Source organism: Schistocerca serialis, chromosome 2 (genome assembly GCF_023864345.2).
Source record: "Schistocerca serialis cubense isolate TAMUIC-IGC-003099 chromosome 2, iqSchSeri2.2, whole genome shotgun sequence".
Taxonomy (NCBI): Eukaryota; Metazoa; Arthropoda; class Insecta; order Orthoptera; family Acrididae; genus Schistocerca; species Schistocerca serialis.
The window spans coordinates 509,695,709-509,712,763 of NC_064639.1; the positions used below are offsets into that span (position 1 = coordinate 509,695,709).

Here is a 17,055-nt window from a genome sequence, read left to right on the forward strand (position 1 = left end):
CGAGTCCCGATCGGGGCACTCATTTTCAACTGTCCCCCTTGACGTATATCAACGCCTGTATGCAGCTTGGGGGTATTCATTTTATTGTAATTTCAATGTAATCTATGTTGCGCTCAGTTTGATGTGCATAACTTAGTAGGTCACTAACATGCACATCTTGTTAACTTTATCGAGCATCCTTGAAACGCGCAAACGCCAGTTTTTTTAAAAAAGTGCACCGTGTCCTCTCTTGCATATTTGCAGTTTTTCTTATGCACTGCACGGTCATTTTTCTACGAACTTATTCGAAATCTGTTCATAATTTCTTTTATTATACTGCGGATGAACTTTCATGTAAGTAACTACATTTAGTACCCGCTTCTTGGACAAAGACTGTCCTTCACTACCTCTCCCAGGAGACGAGATTTGTGACTCCCTGTCTCACAAGGATGATGAACTACATGACTCGACACCTGTTTCAGCATCACTTTTACGTGTTAAGCATGTACCCTCATCGTTGTGCTCCTCTTGTACATTTCTGCATGGTCGATCACATACGACACCACACATTCCACTGATTCTTCTCGCAGAAACGCTAATACTCCACCTGACACTTATTTATCACTCTGCGAAATTTCTAGGCTTTCTTTCTGATGTCAACTTCAGCAACCGTTGTTATACATATAAGGCAACGGTTGCTTCGTTTGTCTTTGCCATTGCTTCGTATGAACACCACTGCCAGTGCTCTGAGTTAAATCGTCGAATGAGCAGTTCAGCTACACTCCGTAGTCTCAAACTGTGCTCACCATAGGACGTATTCAGCCCCGCGGGCTTTTGCCATAGGCAGAAAATATTTTGGTTCCATGGTAGCTAATATGTGGGCGTCGAATGTCAAACATCACTGGCCTTTTGCGACCTCTCACTTAAGGGGTTCCTTGTTAGACATAAAACGCGGCAGCCAGATGGCTGTCACAGATACTAATCCGGAATCGTTCACGTAAGGCGGCCAATGTGACCGGCTGCCCTTCAGGATTCTAAGGCCGGTCATATGCACGATCTGGCAACACAGTGGGAGCGACACTGTAGGATGCGGAAGTATATGCAGGATGAGTTTTATCACTTTTCGCGAGCTGCCATCGTGCTGTAGTTGCACACGGCCTTTGGTAAGTCTAGTGGAATGTGAGTATGAATTCTCGAAATTGAGTCCATTCAATAAGTTATATTTTTAAATCGCGTTTCAGTTGTCTGCTAATGTTATCAGTCTGATTGAAGCTCAAAGACAATTCGTTTACTTTCTAACCCACCTGCAATAGCAATAACTTCCAGAAATTATTCCGTCAGCTCGTGACAGCGTCAAGATCAGGACAGTTTATGCTCGAGAGTTTCCTCGCCCTAGAGCGACCGCCGGCTACCGGCTACCGGCTACCGGCCGTACTCCACCCGCAGCCTAGCACCAAGGCACCCTCTGCCAGGTGAAAACAGCAGCGTACTAATCAACTGTCATTTTCTTATTTGAACTTCTCGTGCCTACTTGCAGTTACGTATTGTATTTTGCATGTCTGAAACATATAAACTTTTTCAACAATTCTAAAAATAGACTCGCAGGTGGAAAACGTTCCAACATTTGCCAGATAATATTCGCTTTGAATTTAATAGGGGGAGAAGGCCACAGAGACAGTTAAGTGCGTTTGTGGTGTGTGTTGGATGAATGCCTCTGGACAAAAAAGGCCAGAAAAGGATTTTCTAGCTTCAAGAGAGATCGTTCTGGCGTGAATAAGTTTTCACATTCAGGAGGTCTCGATAGCAGACATACGTTACGAACTGCATGTGATGAACTGCGACCATTAAAGCGTCGTGCGACAGTTGCATTAAGTAGGCAAGGCTCGAAAGTCTAATTCAAAGCAACAATTTCTTTAAAAAAAATTAACGGCTGAGCCGTAGCAAGACACATACAATCGAGCAAAGGTCAGCGTAAACGTATTTTGGTTCAAATGGCTCTGAGCACTATGGGACTTAACATCCGTGGTCGTCAGTCCCCAAGTACTTAGAACTACTTAAACCTAACTAACCTAAGGATATAATACAACACCCAGTCATCACGAGGCAGAGAAAATCCCTGACCCCGCCGGGAATCGAAGCCGGGAACTCGGGCGTGGGAAGCGAGAACGCTACCGCACGACCACGGGCTGCGGACAAGCGTATTTTGTATCTGTTGGTTCGGAACGGGTCTTTTGCACAAGGAACGCCTTCCCAGGCGTGTGCCCATCACAGCTGATATTTGTTGCCATCAACTGAGACACTTTTCGGTCGTAATGAAAGAAACAAGTCAGACAAAACTGCATAGCATGTTGCTACTGCATGGTGACACACTCCGCTGATTTCACAACCAAATACTATCCAAGAGGTTGTTTTGGGAGGTGTCCGTCACTCGCTTATTATCCTGATCTTATACCATTAAATGTTTACCTTTCTGGCTTGTTATCGAACAGCCGTCAAGAAAATTCGATTCCGGACGAAAATACACTTCAGACCTGGTTTGACGACTTCTTCAACTCAGAACCAATAGGTTTGTGCAGGCGTGGAATAGGTAAACTACCTATTTCAGATAACGTGAGAGAGTGGCTAGGACACATAAATCACAACATGAAAGACGAGATTAGATGCAATTTCATGGATGATTGACTGACTGGACTCAAAACCATAAATTGATAATCTTCTTTCTAACCTTAATTGAAAATCACAAAGATTATTCAATCGTAATGACATGTAAATTCAAATGAATCTAGCAGGACACTTCTGTGCCACCCAGTACGTAACCAGTAGGTCACAGAATTCGACAAACCTATTCTGGTTGTTGATGACAATCAATTATAGTATCGGCAGGAAGGATACCAGCTGATACGTGGCTTGAGGGGACTCGGAATTGATTATAACTTACGTCTCAAAGACGTGGCTGTTAAGGATCAGAATACCGAAAGTGTACGTCGCTGAATTTGCTCGTAGAGGTTAACTTTAATCGCTGGGAAGAGGGTGATGGTGATTTTAGTGGTGCCGCAGACTACTGCCCGCCGTTATCTCGGATACATTGCACATCACGAGGTTGTAGTTAGGTTAGGGCATAAGTTTGAATTCAGGGTGACAAAACGCGTCGTATCCCGCAGTTCAGTCATTTGTCACTTAAAATCAGGTCTCTACACACAATCACAGATTTCCGTCATACCAGGCTGCGGCCACTTCCAATATTGCTTCGCATTATGTATTAACAGCATTTGTGAACTGACGGGCCGTGTTTGTGTGTGACCTGCAACCGAGCGGTAGCTGGCAGCCGACGTTGAACCACTTTAGCGAGAAGTGGCAGATGTCGCCTATCAACTAATTTTAATCGGGCTGTTGTTGTTGTGGTCTTCAGTACTGATAATGGTTTGATGCAGCTCTCCATGTTACTCTATCCTGTGCAAGCCTCTTCCGAATAACTACTACAACCTACATCCTTCTGAATATGCTTAGTGTGTCTTACCTCCATGCTTCCCTCCAGTACTAAGTAAGTGATCTCATGATGCCTGAGAACGTGTCCCACCAACATATCATTTCTTCTAGTCAAGCTGTGCCACAAATCCCTCTTCTCCCAGATTCTATTAGTACCTCCTCATTAGTTACGTGATCTATCCCTCTAATCTTCAGCAATCTTCTGTAGCACCACAATTTTGAAAGCTTCTATTCTCTTCTTTTCTACGCTGGCCGGCGTTCTAGGCGCTACATTCTGGGACCGCGCGACCGCTACGGTCGCAGGTTCGAATCCTGCCTCGGGCATGGATGTGTGTGATGTCCTTAGGTTAGTTAGGTTTAAGTAGTTCTAAGTTCTAGGGGACTGATAACCTCAGAAGTTAAGTCCCATAGTGCTCAGAGCCATTTGAACCATTTTTCTACGCTGTTTATCATCCATGCTTCACTTCCATACGTGGCTACACTCCATACAAACACTTTCAGCAAAGACTTCCTGACGCTTCAAGCAATATTTGATGTTAACAAATTTCTCTTCTTCAGAAATGCTTTCCTTTCCATAGCCAGTCTACATTTTATATCCTCTATACTTCGACTGTCATAATTTATTTTGCTTCCCAAATAGCAAAACTCACCTAGTACTTTAAGTGTCTCATTTCATAATCTAATAACCTCAGCATCACCTGGTTTAATTCGACTACATTCCATTATCCTCGTTTTGCTTTTGTTGATGTTCATCTTATGTCCTTTGAAGACATTGTCCATTCCGTTCAACTGCTCTTCTACGTCCTTTGCTGTCTCTGACAGAATTACAATGTCATCGGCAAACCTCAAAGCTTTTATTTCTTCTCTACGGATTTTAATTCCTATTCCAAATTTATCTTTTGTTTCCTTTACTGCTCGCTCAATATACAGATTGAATACCACCGGGGATAGGCTACAACCCTGTATAAATCCCTTCTCAACCAGTGCTTCCCTTTCCTGCCACTCTACTGCTGTCTCGTGTATGCACACATTGTTAATACCCTTTAGTTCCCTGTTTTGACCCCTGCCACTTTCAGAGTTTGAAAGAGAGTATTCCAGTTAACATAGTCAAAAGCTTTCTCTATGTCTACAAATGCTAGTAAACGTAGGCTTGCCTTTCCTTAATCTATCTGCTAAGATAAGTCGTAGGGTCAGTCAGTATTGCCTCACGTGTTCCACCATCTGAACTGATCTTCCCCGAGTTCTGTAAAGAATTCGTATTAGTATTTTGCATCCGTGACTTATTAAACTGATAGTTCGGTAATTTTCAAATCTGTCAACACCTGTTTTCTTTGGGATTGGAATTATTATATTCTTCTTGAAGTCTGAGGGCATTTCGCCTGTCTTATACATCTTGCTCACCGGATGTTAGAGTTTTGTCAGGGCTGGCTCTCCCAATGGAATGTTGTTTACTCCCGGGGCCTTGTTTTGACTCAGGTATTTCAGAGGTCTGTCGAACTCGTAACGCAGTAACATATCTCCCATTTCATCTTTATCTACGTCCTCTTTTATTTCCATAGTATTGCGCTCAAGTATGCGTCCTGTTGTATCAGTAGAAATTGTAGAAGTCTGGCATGGAACTGTAAGTACAAAGGACCAGTAAGGCAATTTCGTTTGCATACTATGATAAAGTTAGCAAAGGACTAAGGGCAGCAGTTAAAGTGTCTTTTACCTGCAAGGCTTAAAGCAATAACGCATTCAATACCCGCAGTTAAACTGTAATCGTGTCTCAGAAGATCGCTAATTTATCCGGAATTCGTAATCATTTAAGATAGATGACCATACCTTTGACTACTGGTTTGGCTGAAAGGTATTGTTATTATTGTACTTTCAACATTGCAGCCCAGTCAGCAATCGTGATAATCTAATATATAAGAAATTATCATTTCCGCAATCGAGGCTGATAGTTCCTTGTATATTGTTATTATGTTTTATTACGCAGTTTTCAAATACCTTTTTATTTGCCAAGAGGGTGGCAAATGGCCGAGTTACGATGTTGTTGTTGTTTGGAAGTTAACAATCGCACTCTCATATCATTTAGGCTTTTGGGTATAGTGTCTCTCAAAAACACACTCCATAATGAAGTATTTTCAGTTTTTTGGTGTAGTGATCTAAGTCAGTGTTACAAAAATGTTAGTGAGCACTATTATTGGAAGACTGTTTGAGGAGTTCGCCAAGTACGGACAAAACACGTTTATTTAAAATGGTTCTAAATACGGTCTTTCTCAATTGTATTATGCTGTTTTTGCAATTCAGCTAGTAATTTCTCACCACTTCTTGTATCATTAACTACTTTAGCAACCCATGCTATACCTTCAACTAATTCCCCAAGAGCTACTAAAAAAACGAATATTGGAATGAGGGGCTTTATTTCACCTGGGTTTGGAGCAGGTGTTACACAATGAGGTGACAAAAATCACGGGATACCTCCTAATATCGGGTCGTGACCTTCATTCGCCCGAAACAGTGCAGCAACTCGACATGGCTTGGCTCAGCAAGTCGTTGGAAGTCCCCTGCAGAAATATTGAGCCATGCTGCCTTTTTTATCGTCCTTAATCGCAAAAATGTTGCCAGCGCAGGACGATGTACACCAACTGATCTCGATTAAGTCCCATAAATGTTCTATGGGATTCATGTCGGGCGATGTAGGTGGTCAAATCATTCTAGCGAGTTATCCAAAATGTTCTTCAAACCAATCGCGAACAATTATGGACTGGTGACATAGCGCATTGTCATCCATAAAAATCCCATCGTTGTTTGGGAACATGCAGTCCGTTAAAGGCTACAAAATGGTCTCCTTGTAGCCGAACATAACCATTATCAGTCAGCGATCGTTTCAATTGGACCAGAGGATCGAGTTTATTACACGTAATAACAATCCACACCTTTATGGAACCACCAGCAACGTGCACAGTGGCTTGTTGACAACTTGTGTCCATGGCTTTGTAGGGCCTGCGGCACACTCGATTCCTGCCACCAACTGAAATAGGGACTCATCTGACCAGGTCATAGTTTTCTAGTCTTCTAGGGTCCAACCGATATGCTCACGAGCCCAGGAGAGTCGCTGTGGGCGATGTCGTACAGTAAAAGCGTTCGCGTCGACTGCACTGCCCCTACGGATATGTTCGTCGTTCATTCCACATTGATATTTGCGGTTATTTCACGCAGTGTTGCTTGTGTGTTAGCACTGACAACTCTACGCAAACGCCGCTGCTCTCGGTCTGAGGCCGTCGTCCACTTCGTTGTCCGTGGTGAGAGGCAATGCCTGACATTTGGTATTATTGGCACTCTCTTGACAATGTGGATCTTGGAATACAGAATTTCCTAACGATTTGGGAAACAGAATGCCCCATACGTCTAGCCCTAACTACCATTCTTCGTTCAAAGTCAGTTAATTTCCGTCGCGCGGTCAGATTCTTTTGGCATGACTCACCTGAGTACAAATGACAGCTCCGAGCATGCACTACCTTTCATACATTGTGTACGTGATAATACTGCCATCTGCATATGTGCATACTGCTACCCTCTGAATCTGTGCCCAGATTCTCTCTCTCTCTGTTGATTTTGATTTTGCAGTCACTTGTGAAGCGAAAAATTACGAGGAACCTTTATAACTTTCTATCCAGACCACTTTGAACTTTTGTAAACATTTTGTCTGAATTTTTCGTGTGGTTACGGAGCTGTTAATAACATAATCAAGGAGATATTCATCTTGCTTCTTCTTCCTACTGAGGCTACAATTGTTCCCTGTTTATGCAATAACTAGTGACATCTGTTTTTTTGTCTAAAGAATATTCCTATATTAGTGAGTGTAACATAAAAAGACTCATTACTGAGTTTGAAGATGTAATTCACGAAATACGCACTTCAACCACCTACCACAAAATCTTAAACATGGTGTTCTATTCCCTAATAAAATTAGATGCATAACATCCAGTCCCTCGAACTCTAGGAGTACAAATGTGTTTATTAATCTTCTAATTCATGAATATGAGAATGAAATTTAAGAATATCTGCGTCTTCTCCAAATTTCTGGAACAATAAAAGCACGAATTCCCGGAATGTGTTCTTGAACTCTTTAATGACACTGGGTACTTAATATTTTCTGAGAAAGAAAAAGTAATACGAGCGCATGAAGAACTGCATCTTTCGCAGATCATTTCCAAAGACATTGCTCGTGATAATCAAGATCATGTGACAGCTTTTCTGAGAGTTTCTTTATACTGCAGACAGTTCTCATTTATGTCAGACGTGCTGATTAGTAAAAATGTTAGTGTAGCTGGTTTTTCCGACAGAATCGATATGAAGTGAAACATGTATTCAGTGATTGTGTGAATCCTGAGATGACGTTTATAAGTTTCCTGAAATGTGGAAAAGACAGTGGAGTTGGAATACATATGGCTTTCTTGCTTTTGGTAACGATGATGAGTTAACAATCGTCGGTGTTAAGCAAGTTTCTATAATTTCATTACATCTCCTCCGCGGGAGGCAGTCGTGGATGATGTGCAGCTCACTGATGCACAAGGCGTTGGCTCCGACGTCGACCAGTGGAGTGATACCATGCGGGCATACAGGAACTCCCAGTAAAGTGCCGTAGAGCTGTGTCATCGAACGGAGATAATACTGAAAATTAGGGTTTTGTAATCAAAATAGTAGGGAATAACATGGTGTATTGAAATCCTGAATAAAGCAAACCAGCTTTCAAAAAAAAATTTTTTTTCTATTACTTTTGCAACGTCCCTCGTAGTGCAGTCACTTTTAAGTCCCATTCGAATTGACGTGACATTTCGTGTGTTTGTAGGTAAGAGCGTTGCCGAGCACTGTCATGTAAAAATATCGCACTGCAGTTAGAGAGATCGCATTGCTAGTTTTGAACTGCTCTTCTCAGATTTGTTAATGTCTCGCAGTAGGCTTCAGAACTCATTGTGCATCCAAGTTCTACGAAATCTGCTAAAAAGATTCACTTAGCGCCCCAAAGAACGGGAGACAGAATACTTTTTTTTTACCCTATCGTTATTACCGTGCTGTCGTAAAGACAAGTGTGTCGGTTCATTTGGCAATATTATCAATATTTGTCTCATGGAATAATCGTGCGGGGCTGTGCACGTAAAGAAGTAACGCGTTTATTCCTAAGTAGCGACCAATAATGGTCTCCCACTTGACAACTCATGACTCTGGAGAGCCTCTCGAGTACCTAACATGCCTCCACCATCGAAGCACAATATCCCAGATGAGCCAGCTGGGGGACATGGATCCATTGGTCAACTGACATTTGTTTATGCCTTCCAGCTTTTTGCTGTATACGAAAACATTTTTTCAATCCTCTTGTCAGATTTTCTTAGCTGCCCCTGAGGTGCAAGCCATTTCAACAGTATGAGCCATAGGGCGACCCACATACAGACAATGCAGTGCCTGGTTTCTCTTAATAAACAATGCGCGCTTCGAAAAGCTCCTCGTCGTTCATTTCCTCCTCTTTAAACAGCTGTCGACGCAGTTCACACGTAATGCTCCAGTGAGACTCTAGCAGAGCTGAAATACTGAGCGCGTGCAGTTCGTGTTTATTGACAGGCCCGAATAGGTAGAAGGGCTACACACGGTTGACAACACTTCTCCTCGCCACCGAACGAGATTTTAACAGTGACTGATTATAGAAATCGGAATTCGCATCCCTATATACCACTTCTCCGCGTTACGACTCTCATCCCCTGCTTTTAATTGAAAGTAGTCTTTAAAAGTATTAAAACAACCTTCTTGGTCGCTGGGAATCAATAGTATACGGTACCACCGTCATGATTACATTGTTCCACAACATTATCACTCCGATTCAGAACAGGCTCTACGTGCCTTCTCTCTGTTGGTAGACAGTACATTCGCTACGACCTTAACTAATGAAACAAGATGTCCGCCCCCATAAGATATGTGTGCCCCCATGTTATAGTTGTTTCAAATCATAGCACTAATAAAATTTCCATTATATCTTCTAAAGTCGTCTAGGTTTACAAACAGCATAGTGTAAGTCACCATATTATTTCGTATTATTATTATCCTTTGCTTGAAAATCTTACCTCTTGTTTAGTACTTGTCCAGTTCTATTTGAGATTGTCTTCTTGTATACCTTCAGTAAATTCGCTTATTTCCTTATGTTCAATTATTAAATTATGGCCCCTTATGTTGGCGTCACTGTAATCTTGCTTTTCATTCTTCTGAATCTGCACAGTTCTACTTTCCATTATTATTGGATAATACAGTGTTATTTTATATTATGAAACATAGGATGCCGGGAAAAATTTGGAAAATCAGCGCTACATAAATTGAAAGTAACTACTGTACAGAAAGGTACATATTTGTGGGGACTGTGAAAATGGCTTTGGCCTTTTATACATGCATTATTACCTGATTATTTGACCATTTACCTCAACTGTAGCGTGAAAGTTTTTATTTGCAGGTGACTCGAAGAAAAGGAAGAAAGGCAAGAGACGTATGAACATCATCGGCTGGAGCACATGGAAACAGGACTAAATCGTCTCACTGCCTCAGTAAAGATAAGAGAAAATAAATAAAGTGAAACAAGAAAACAAAAATGCAATAAAAATATGTAATTAAAAACACACAATTTTGCTTTTGTTGTTGTATTGTTACAAAAGTAAATCAATAAACCTAGCTACTTAGGAACTGAGAGCTCAGCCTTGCTTCACTCACAAATGGAAATTGATTCTCATCAGTGACAAACATAGAAATAATTATTTTGAAATTATAGTCATAACGTAATATGTTTATCAATGAATGCAACTGTGATGCGTGTGAAGCATGAGGTATTACGTTAATTTATATTTTACTGTGGCCGCAATCCGTTAATCCAAACATTGTAATTTTAGTCGACAACTGAGATTTTCATAAACAGCACATTCAGAGCAATAGACAAGAAATAAGGAAGAATTCTATAGTAGGTGAAGTTCACAGGGTTTACGAACTCACTTACACGTTACGAATTTTGATTCTTCAATTTCTCCAGGCGTATTTTATGACGAAATAAATCTCGGGTGAGCAGCCTGGTATGAGTGTGCATAGGACACAATATTTCGGCAATTAACCACGTTGCCATCATCAGGTGCGCTGATGTACTGACCGGCGGTGGACCGGCGCCATGTATATAGGGCAATCCCCCTCCCAATCCTCCCTCAGGCGCTTCCTACGAGTCGGTGCGGTCCGCGTCCCGCGCAAGGTCCAGGTACAGCGTCCGTTCTCCCGTCGTCTGGGCGCTGCGTCCTAGGTCATCTCGTTCAGCAGAGTCTGCCGGCACCGCTCTCATTATTCTTCCCTCCTCCCCCGAAGTCGGTACACTCTGATAAATATCCTTTTTCCTCTTAATCCGGATGCTCGCGGGTTCCCACGCCTTGCTAAGGATGTAACCGCTGTCACGATTTAGTTGTGGCCCCCTTACTCTGATCTCTATGGCTTGTTTGATGACACAGTCCCAGTATTTGGAAGTCTGTGTCAGGACTTTGGTTTGGTCATAATCCATGCTGTGGAGATCCGACAGGCAATGCTCAGCGATTTCCGACTTACTGGGCTGTTGCAGTCTAGTGTACTGTTGATGTTCTCAAAAAATGGTTCAAATGGCTCTGAGCACTATGGGACTTAACATCTATGGTCATCAGTCCCCTAGAACTTAGAACTACTTAAACCTAACTAACCTAAGGACAGCACACAACACCCAGCCATCACGAGGCAGAGAAAATCCCTGACCCCGCCGCGAATCGAACCCGGGAACCCGGGCGTGGGAAGCGAGAACGCTACCGCACGACCACGAGATGCGGGCGTTGATGTTCTCGGCATCGGTCCTCAATGGTACGAATTGGCTGCCCTCTGTATACACTACCGCATTGGCAAGGTATCTGATAAACCCCTGATTTACGTAGACCAAGATTGTCCTCGACACTACCAAGAAGGCTCTTGGTTTTGCTTGGAGAACGGAAGATGGTTTTCACTTGATGTTGGGCACATGTTACGTAAAGAGCATGGATTATGACCAAACCAAACTCCTGACACAGGCTTCCAAATACTGGGACTGTGTCATCAAAGAAGCCATAGAGACCAGAGTAAGGGAGCCACAACTAAATCGTGACAGCGGTTACATCCTTAGCAAGGCGTGGGAACCCGCGATCACTCGGATTAAGAGGAAACAGGATATATACCAGAGTGTACCGACTTCGGGGGAGGAGGGAAGAATAACGTGAGCGGTGCCGGCAGACCCTGCTGAAAGAGATGACCTAGGGCGCAGCGCCCAGACGGCGGGAGAACGAATGGTGTACCGGGACCGCGCGCGAGGCGCGGACCGCACCGAAGAGGAGTGGGAGGGGGATTGTTCTATATATGCGTGGCGCCGGCCCACCGCCCGTCAGTACATCGGCGCACCTGATGATGGCAACGTGGTCGATTGCCGAAACCTTGTGTCCTATGCACACTCATACCAGGCTGTTCTCCCGAGATTTATGTCGTCACGTTACGAATTGACACATTTTACACCTTTTAAAATAAGAAATAAAATGCTGATCTCCCTGTACAAAACTAAGTGAAAGGATGCCCTTTCTCATTTATAGTTTTATATGACTAGTTATTAGCTTCTTTCAAAAAACTGCAGCATTCTCAAACAGTTCAATGCACGCCACGTATAGTGTGAACAGGAATACATTTGCGGTCCAAAATATATCATTTCCACCGGATTGTTTCTATTTTAGTCATCGGTACCACGAAGCGAGATTTGCATGCTCTCCTTTTCTCATTATCGTTACATTCTTGGCGATTTGTCAGTTTTGCTTCCAGAGCAGCTTCCGATTTGAAGTCATGACGGTTTTTCCGTCAGGGACTGATAAGATCAAACACTAAGGTGACAAAAGTCATGAGAGAGTGAAATGAACATATACAGATAGCGGTATTGTCGCGTACATAAGGTATGAAAGGAGTCAGATGATTCGTGTGAAAAAGTTTCCTACGTGATTATGGCCGCACGACGGGATTTAATTGACTTCGCAACGTGGAACGGTAGTTGGAGCTGGAGGCACGGGATATTCCATGTTGTGACTTGGCAAGACAGCCAAGCCACTATGAGAGGAAGCCGAAAGGCACGCGTTTAAGCTCACGCAGGCTGGCGTGAGGTCTGGAACAGTTAAAGGAATAGAGACTAGCAAAAAAGGAACGTAGCTTCTGGAATACTTAACTTTAATCCATAATTGGTGAACATCGGTCTGACAGTACATGCATCACAAGATAAATAGCAAATGATAATGGCGCCTTGCTAGGTCGTAGCAAATGACGTAGCTGAAGGCTATGCTAACTATCGTCTCGGCAAATGAGAGCGTAATTTGTCAGTGAACCATCGCTAGCAAAGTTGGCTGTCCAACTGGGGCGAGTGCTAGGAAGTCTCTCTAGACCTGCCGTGTGGTGGCGCTCGGTCTGCAATCACTGATAGTGGCGACACGCGGGTCCGACGTATACTAACGGACCGCGGCCGATTTAAAGGCTACCACCTAGCAAGTGTGGTGTCTGGCGGTGACACCACATTCCATTTCAGGAATCGTTAGAGAAGAGTGTGCCGAGAATACCGAATTACAGGCACTATGTCGCACCATGGACAACGCAGTTGCCGACGACCTTCACTTAACGATCGACAGCAGCGGCGTTTGTGTAATGTTGCCAGTGCTAAAAGACAAGCAACGCTGCGTGAAGTGGCCGTAGAAATCAAAGTGTGACGTACGATGAGCGTACCCGTTACGACGGTGCGGAGAAATTAGGTATAAGGCTATGGCAGCAGACGACCGACGCGAGCACTTTCGCTAACAGCACGAATCGCCTGGAGTGTCTCTTCTCGACTGGTGACCATATCGACTGGAGCCTTGTCGACGGGAAAACCGTGGCCCCGATTTCGGTTGGTAAGAACAGATGGTAAGGTTCGAGTGTGGCGCTGACCATACGAAGCCATGTACCCAAGTTATGAACAAGACACTCTGCAATCCGGTGGTGCCTCCATAATGGTGTGAGATGTATTTACGTGGATTAGACTGGGTCTTCTGGCCCATCTGAACCGATCATTGACTGGAAATGGTTATGTTCGGCTACCTGTAAACCATTTGCCACCATTCATGGACTTCATGTTTCCGAAGATGTTACCGGGCCACAGCTGTTCGTGATTGGCTTGAAGAACATTCTGGACAATGGTTTGGCCACCCACATCGCACGACATGAATCCCACCAAATATTTATGGAACCTAATCGAGAGTTCAGCTCGTGTACAACATACTGCACAGCCAACAGCTACGCAATTATGGACGGGTACAGAGGCAGCAGGCTGTTTCCAACGACTTGTTGTGTCCATACCACGTCGAGTTGTTGCACTGCTCCGGAAAAAGGAGGTTTGACACGATATTAGGTGTCCTATGCCTTTTGTCCCCTCATTGTAGAAGAGGCACAGTATGTACGTATAATCTTCAGGCTAACTTTTACGATATTTCTTTTACAAAATAGAAATGATCAATATACTCATATTCAGTACAATCAGTAAAAATGTGAGGTACAGTTTTTAGCGAATCAAAATAAAATTTGTATAGCATATTGATGAACATGAACGTGCATTGTAAATTTTGTAAGTGTGAAATGTTGTTGTTACGTTTCAAACATGTTCCAGTGCTAACGTTATGATGGGAACGCTATTACGTTGTGGATGAAGAAGTTTAGGAGCGTAATAGGGAACTAAAACCGTTGACATGTGAGACACGTCACTACCAAGTTATTTCCCCCATCAAGCCCTAAGCCAATGTAAGTCATCGACTAAATTAAGTAACGGTGTAACTTATTGTACAACCGATTTCAGAATATGTCATTGGAAGTTTGCACATTATTTGCGCTACCCTTGCCTACATCCTAAGTGTGGTTCGAGTGTTAAGCGATTTTTAATTGAACTCATCAGAGTTCGGACAGGGGAGCAACAACCATGTTCGACCGACCACTGTCTCGCCAGGTGACGAAGCTCGGCCGCGGGAGATGTCAGTCCGCTGCAGTAGGGGAAGCCACGTTGCAGAGAAGGGAAAAGCAGGCGTCTCGAATGTTCTGGAACTTTTGCGTAGGAATACTTCCGTCGAAATTGAAACATAAGGGGCAGTTTGAGGAGGAAGACACTTCTTGGTAAAAGCAGGAAGGACTCATCAACGGCCCTGCAGGATGGGAGGAAATAAATTACCCATCAGTAAAGATAAGTTATGTATGCGACAGATCGACCATGTAAAGTATGATAGGAAGGGCTCCGAGTGAGTGTAAGTCTAGATTACTGTTGTGATTCATAAAAGTAGCCTAATTGTGGATGTTAGGGGAAGCCACGCCTGATGTCACGGACGAAGTAACAAATAGGGTACCGTCCCCTTTTTGTAGACAAATTTAGACGGGTGTTCGCTGAGGTTGAACTACGCAGTTGGTGGCCGCTCCACTTCAGCAGTGCAATAAGCTTTACTGTTAGATCATCTCTGTAACATATCAAACTACAATTGCAAAAGAAGTGACTTTGACTTGTGCTCTAAAGCTACATCTTGAACTGTGACAATACCTGCAGTTTAGAACAAGTCATTAGATAAGATGAACAAAGCGTATGTCGAGTTACTGTGAAGTCTCACACTGGTGCTGGTAACCAGGGCTATGTTTATTTTCTCTCTGTGTACATACTCAGTGTAGTGGTAGATAATCGCAGGTGGCTCTTCGGTCACTAGTGAGAGTGGAAATTTAATAGTAGTGAATAATTCCTTGGGATAGGTGCTAATCAGTATTATAGCTATCCTGGCGTTTTACGTATGAAGTGGGAACGTGGAAGCTTATTAGGTATGGTAGCTAATTGATGTCGCTAGATCGTCAGCGTTGCGTTAATGAGATGATTACTCTGCGTTAGTGACTTCCATGAATGTTAGTTGAATTCTGGTGTGGTGCACCTGTTTTGTCTGTGACAGGAAATAGATACTGATGTATGCCAGTTTAACTAGGCGGCACAGGCCGTTAACAATACTCACTTGTATAGTCTGTTTTTAGCAGATGCGTTGGGTACTTATTTCTGGAAACCAGTCTCTTCCCAGGCCCATAATTTCATTCAAAGTTTGTGCACGTCACGCCAGCTGCGGCGTAATGTCAGAACTCGTGAAGGACAGGTAAGGCAGCTGAGTTCTAGGAAGGCTACAGTATCGCTGACACGGACAGAGCGACAGGAACCACGGAAACCAGCAGCTGGGTTCGTGGTAACGCTAGATGACGCGCTACCGTAACTCACCCAGCCACGGCTGCGGAGAAGTTTTGCTCCTAGTCAAGTTGTGTGTTTGGACTTTTTATCTAACTATTGTTAAATAAGAACAGTCTTGGTAGCCAAATGATTTAATGTCAAAGACGCGTTTTACTCTTTGGGACACCGTCAGATTGTCTTTATAAACAAGAAAATAATCAATTAGCGACAGGTAGAGGAAGGGGGATGGTTTTATCTTGCAGACTACATAGGTAAAATTAGCTAAAACTAATAGAAACTTACATAAAAATAATTCGATATGAAATCCATCTACATCTACAGCATACTCCGCAAGCCACCTAATGATGTGTGGCGGAGAGTACTTTTTGTATCACATACTAAGCTCTTCAAATCTGTTCCACTCACGAATAGTGCGTGGGAAGAGCGACTGACGGGAAGCCTCTGTATTGGCTCTAATTTCTCGAATTTTCCGCTCATGGTCATTACTCGAGACGTATGTAGGGGGAAGTAAATGTTGTCCGAATCCTCCCGGAAAGAGCTCTCTCGAAATTTCAATAGTAAATCTCTCCGTGGTGCACAACTCCTCTCTTCTAAGGTCTGACAATGCAGCTTGTTGAGTACCTTCGTAACGTTCTCGTGCGGAATAAACGATCCCGTGACGAAACGTGCCCCTCTTAGTTGTATATTCTTTATCTCTTCCATCATACGTATCTGGTAGTGATCCCAGATAATAAAAAATACTAAAAAATGTGTCGAACAAGCGCCTTATAAGCCACTTCCTTCATCAATGAGTTACATTTCCTTAAGATTCTTCCTATAAAATATGCGTCTAGCATCTCCTCTTTCCACCATTTGTTTTATATGGTCATTCCACTTAAGAATGCTAGATATTTTACGGCAGATACTGTTCCAACGGTTTGTTATCAGTAGTGTAGCTATATAGTAGTGGACTTCTTTTCCTATGTACGCGCAATATGTTACATTTATTTACGTTCGGGTTCAACTGCCAAAGCCTGCACCACTCATCAATTCTCTGGAGGTCATTCTGCAAATCGTTGCTATCGTCTAGCGTTATTATAGACAGCCGCACCATCTGCGAACACCCTTAGAGAGCATCCGACGCTTTCTACTAGATCATTTATATATATTGTAAACAGTAAAGTTAATATCACACTTCCCCGGAGTGGACTGGGAATTACCTTTATATTTGTCGATTTTGTTCCATTAAGAATAACGTGTTGAGTTCAGTTTGCAAGGAAGTCTTGAACCCAGTCACAAAT

At 43.1% G+C, this 17,055-nt stretch overlaps 1 long non-coding RNA gene across 1 annotated transcript in view; it reads left to right on the forward strand.

Annotated features, from left to right (window-relative positions):
- Positions 1–10,082, forward strand: part of LOC126457479 (uncharacterized) — a 42,736-nt gene extending 32,654 nt beyond the window's left edge. Inside the window, exon 4 of the long non-coding RNA XR_007585475.1 lies at positions 9,950–10,082. This is a non-coding gene — a long non-coding RNA (uncharacterized LOC126457479). The remainder of the gene's footprint in view (positions 1–9,949) is intronic.
- The last annotated feature ends 6,973 nt before the right edge of the window (positions 10,083–17,055 follow it).